Raw genomic sequence first — 5635 nt, 5'->3', positions numbered from 1 at the left:
ACTGTATGCATCAAAGCTAAATTATTTTCCGAGACAGCAGTTAGTGGATTATAATGGAGCTGTTATTGTGCGCCTAAAATGACTCATTCACTATATTTATTGCTTTCTGATGGCACCGACTGTAAATAAGCCATCATAATGCAAAATATCTCCCTCATTCCTCAATAAAGGAAGTGGGCCAAATACTGACACTGGTTTATTGTTATCTGTTATTATTTGTACCTAACGTGAATAGCCGGTGTTGAGTCTTGCATTCATAAATGCATGAGCAGCAAGTATTGTATCATATGTAAGAGGATTAGAGTTGTTATGATTGTATTTAAAAAGGACAGTTAGGAAATCATCATAGTGGATTTCTGGCTTCGATAAATAAAGTTTCTGAGCTGAAGTATTGTGTCTTTTGAGCTTTTTTGAGTCACTATAATTATTTTCCACATATATTTTTTCAACCATGTGAGCCCCGAAAACCCCCACCCACCACCACCACAACAACCACTTTTTCCCTTTTTTTTCCCTGAGGCTGCTTATGACAAAGCCTGCAGGGCAGACTTCCTGAGTTCGACTTGTTTTTGTACAGAGGAATATGAGGGATTTATCCCTGCTGTTAGACAAACACACAGAGGCCTCAGGGTTTCTGGTCTGTAAGGGATGCGTTTCCCTATCTCATCTCCTGTTAAAACAAGCCTAAACCAGGAGCGCTAAGAAAGAAGACATACATGCTCACACTGTAAAAATGATATGCATATGCACTGTTATTGCTCATTAACCTTTTACCTGGAATTACACAATATACTTAAACCTAATTAATTACACGTGTAAACATACAACTGTGTTATGTAGGCCTATTGTCAGAAATGCTTTACTGTAAATGTTTTGAATATGACTTCTTATTATAAGGATATTTCCAAATAATTGCTGTTTCTAACAGTTTAATGTCTTGTATCTCACCGCAAACTCGTTCTCACTTGTTTTTTAAATATGCACTTGCGTCTCAGTTATTGATTGAAGTGAAAATGACCTTAGAGGACTTCGGTTTTAGGAAACTTTAAGATACTGTACAGGAAAATATATGCAAAACAATTTAAAGGTGCCCTAGAATGAAAAAATGAAAAAAAAAAAGTTAATTACATGGACATCAGTGAGTCTCAAACACCATTGACTCCTCCTTCACGTGTAAATCTTGTTTGTGAAAAACACCATGGAAAAACAGGCGATTCTCAAAATAACGCCAACTGTGACACAATCGCTGGGATTATTAATATGTACGCCCCCAACATTTGCATGCCAGCCAGTGTTCATTGTCAGGCTGAACTGTGCAGCCGAATCATCGGGAGTTCAGGTAAACAAGCATCACGCGAGGATAGCAATAACGGCAGATCATAGAAATAAATGTCATGATCCAAGCTGTGCAGGGGATGTGAGGACTTTTCATACCCTTCACACAGATAAAAATGTCAACAATCATGGTTGATGTTTATTTACCTTCGCATTCCGCAACAATTTAATTCAAAGTTGTTATTTGTTCTGCCCATTTCACCATGGACAGTTTTTCTAACCTGGGACAATATCAAGCAGGATTCGATCAGTGTCTAAAACAGAAGAAAGGGCCAATTCCAACCATATTGCTGCGCAGGGGCGTAGCCATCTTTTCAGAAGTGAAGGGGACAGAAATGTCGTAATACCTTTTTTTTTGTATCTCTTGCTTTTAATTCGGTAAGATATCAAATACACTGCTGAACAATAACCACTAATATCTTTTTTTTCTTCTTCTTTATTATATGCCAATTTTATGATTGGTTTATATAATACAAACACTTGTGCATTAAAGGGATACTTCAGTGCCTTTTCATTTTAAACTATGTTATTCCCTTAACTAAGACGAGTTGATACATACCTCTCTCGTCTCAGTGCACTTAATCTCTCTGACGCGCGATGACGATCTGATGGCATTTAGCTTAGCTCCCTAAGCCCAGTTCATTCACTATGGAACCAAACAGAGATCAAGTTAGAAGTACCAAACACCTCCACGTTTCCCTATTTAAATACAGTTACACGAGTAGCTGAACGATCAAGTATGGTGACAAAATAAAATGTGGCGCGTTTATAATCGGATTAAAAAGGAGAACTATAATGTATGGAGGAATAGCACTTCTGAGAGTACTTTGGCTCGGCGCAGTAAAAAGTCCCGGCCGAAACATCTTCCCTCACATCTCCCTATTGACAGAAATGAGAGAAAATCATCATATAAGAATGATTAGTGAAGATCATTAGTAAGATGTGACACTGAAGACTGGAGTAATGATGATAAATTCAGCTTTGATCACAGGAATAAATTACACTAGGCCTACTATATATTCAAATAGAAAAAAAGCTGTTTTAAGTTGTAATAATATTTCACAATATTACTGATTAAACTGTATTTTTGATTAAATAAATGCAGCCTTGTTGAGCAGAAGATACTAAACATTAAAAAAGCTGCATTATTCATATGACACGATATTGTCAATAAATAGCCTATTGAGATGACTTGAAAAACACACATAAAGCATTTTGTCGCAATCGTCTGTCGTCGTCACATATCATCGTAGCGATTGTTTTCCTTCAGCTGCAGCTCCAGCGTGACAGGGTTTTATTTCTACTAATCCGCTTTTGGACTTTGTGTGAGAGCGCCCTCCTCATATTTAGATTCGAATAAAATGACAGGTCATGCATAAATAATTTGTTTGTCTCTGAATTTAAATCTTGATGTATTCACTTTGGTTTCTGTGAATACATACACTTCCCCGTTACCTCAAGAAGCGCGCTATCAACCGAGGCTAGAGAAAGCTGTTTTAGCATCCCTGGTAACCATGCTGTTAACTCGCCGGCCCCCGCACAGGGAACGCCGGTTCGAATCCCGCTCTGAGCAGCTCGACTAGGATCGGGGAGACCCAGTAAAAGTGCGGGGGACGAAAATACATTTTATTAAAAGTGAGGGGGACGTATCCCCCCGTCCCCCGCATAATCTATCCCCATGTTGCTGCGTATCACTTCTTGACTGTCGAACCCATATCTGATTAAATTAAAAGTTTCTTTAGACAACATTAATGATAATATCCCCTATGTTGTCTAGATCCAACGCAAGATGCTACTACTTATTGGAAACTACAAGTTGCACACATAACAGTCAAATGACAAAGGTTAATATTATTTCCTGCCAGTGTTGTCATAAAATACAACAGTAGCTACACAGCAAATTACTGAGGGATAAAAACCTGGTGTTGGGCATCTAGTGATAAAATCTGGTGTTAATTTACAAATATTATATGCTTTATCACTTGTTTAGTGTTAAAGCACAGTGTTTCCTTTGGGTGATAAAGCACAGTGTTTCCTTTGGGTGTTAACAATCAACATCTGCGCATGTGCAGAGCATTTTAAATTTCCCAGCTCATCCTTCGGTCTCTCCATCTTTATGGATTTCCCTGCACACACAACGGTTACAAGGACAAGGTATAGTATAGTATTATTATCTTATCAACTTGTGATTTATTAATGAGCTTGTATAATGAGTAACGTAGCCGATGTGGATGACTTAACTCTTAGCGTTTTTTTTTTTTTTTTTTACCTCAGTTTAAATTTAGCGCGCTTTTGATCCGCCATTCAGTTTAACATAACTGAATAACCCCCACTAACACACTAAATTCGTTAATGGAGGACGAGATTTACGTAAGTGACTTAATTTCGTTGTATTAATTTTGTAATAATGTAGCAGCATTAACATTATGTGTCATTTTTTAACTCACTGGACTTGGATAGTTATTTCTTCTCATTTGGCATAACGTTAAGTATCTTTAGGGCTTCCAACCTTTATAAGACCGTTTATATCTTTCACCCCGTAACTACGAGTTAATTCTGGTGTTTTGAAATGTCATTCAAATGAGAAAGCAGACGTTAATCGAATGAATTAATTGCTCTTAATTTTTTTTCCTTGTGTGACGCCGGGGCTCGATCCCTGGCCGAGCACCCACGGATAGCGAGCTCCATCATTGTCGGCGCTGCGCATACTGATCGGACTGCAACATTTTGCGAGTGAAATGCTCTGTGTGTTCTAGCAATCTTCTCGTTGTACTTTGATAACATACGCCGACCATTCTGTACAGCGCTCCAAAATGTCGAAAACATCGTAGGACACGCTTTTCTTCATGAACTGCTTCAGTCATATAGAAACTCAAGATCGAGTACGTGGAATGTATACATATGATACGCTGTTTTTTGCGTGCATATGATACGCAATTTATGGCGTATTATACATACGAACCCCCCACCCCACTACCCTAAACCTACCCAAGAGAGCGTGTCATATATACGCCATAAAGTGCGTATCATATGCACGCCGAAATGAGTTTTGGCGTAGCCTATACATTCCACGACATTGCACACTCATACTATTTGACATTTTTCGTCTTATTTTGTATTAGTTGAGCAGACATGCATTAGTGCCCTTCCATGCGCGATTTTTTCTGTACAACTTAGTTCTAGCCTTTTCTAGTTGTAGTATTGTAAATCTGTAACAGTAGTGCTCATGTTTTGAATATAACGTTTTCTTGCTATGTGTTGGTATAAAGATAACCTGAAGTAAAACACAAAGTGACCTGATTATTTTGAGTCTTTTAGTTTGCTTTCTGCTTTGGAGGATTTTTGTTTCATGGAATATTGTTTATTATTGCAGAAGGAAATCACTTAAGGCCACAATCTATGTATGCCCTTGGCATTATTACTCTACAAACCTAAACGATCCTGAAAGGAAGACAGGCTATGTAAGTATCTCTGCTTGATGAAGATGTTTGAAACTTTATATCTTAGATTTTTTTAATGTGTTTGTTTTAACCAAATGTGTCTCTTTAACAGGAACGATACTATGTGTTTGGATCATTTTGAGGAGCGCTATCAACGCCAAGATCGTGGGATCGATGAATTGGGAAAGCAAGAACTGACAAAATGTAAAAATGCGTACATTGAATGCAATGTAAGTCTCTTTGGATAAAATCATCTGCCAAATGTAAATGTATTAATTTATAAAGGAATAGTATTTTTTATCAGAATGAATTACAAACCAGACAGTTTTTTTAACATTAAGGTTGATTTAATATATACAATGTTGAATTTTTGTATTTTCAATTAAAACATTACTTGAGGAATGTTTCTTTGTTTAATCTTGTTTGAAACGCAGTAGAGATTTATCATGGTAAGATGTTATAGCATTGGAGTATAACAAGAAATTGTTTTATTCAATTGTATGTGTGACTACAATGGCTTTACTGTAGCGATTCCCGGCGAAAGCAAGAACTGACAAAAATGTTTTTTTTTTTATTTATTAAAAATGGTATTGAATGCAGTGTAAGTCGCATTAGATAAAAGTGTCTGCCAAATACATAAATGTAATGGAATTGATATATTACAATTTCAATAAATATTCAAATAAATTTGTAGTCACTTGATTTTTTTGGGGAAAAAATAAAATAATATATATAAATTGTTTTAAATTTCATTCACAGTGCCATTTTAGTATTTAAGTATTTACATTAAATAAACAATAAATACACTGGGTGTGTGAGATTAATCACCATAAAGTGTTAAATGTACACTTATGAGTAAT

At 36.5% G+C, this 5635-nt stretch overlaps 1 long non-coding RNA gene across 1 annotated transcript; it reads left to right on the top strand.

Moving 5' to 3' along the window:
• Positions 1 to 3229: 3229 nt before the first annotated feature.
• On the top strand, positions 3230 to 5324 carry LOC137092274 (uncharacterized). Its single transcript, XR_010908200.1, has 3 exons — positions 3230 to 3489; positions 4709 to 4796; positions 4888 to 5324. It is a non-coding gene; the product is annotated as an uncharacterized lncRNA (long non-coding RNA).
• The last annotated feature ends 311 nt before the right edge of the window (positions 5325 to 5635 follow it).

This window comes from Pseudorasbora parva, chromosome 11 (genome assembly GCF_024679245.1).
Source record: "Pseudorasbora parva isolate DD20220531a chromosome 11, ASM2467924v1, whole genome shotgun sequence".
In the NCBI taxonomy this organism is placed as follows: domain Eukaryota; kingdom Metazoa; phylum Chordata; class Actinopteri; order Cypriniformes; family Gobionidae; genus Pseudorasbora; species Pseudorasbora parva.
This window is presented reverse-complemented; position numbering and strand designations above follow the sequence as displayed.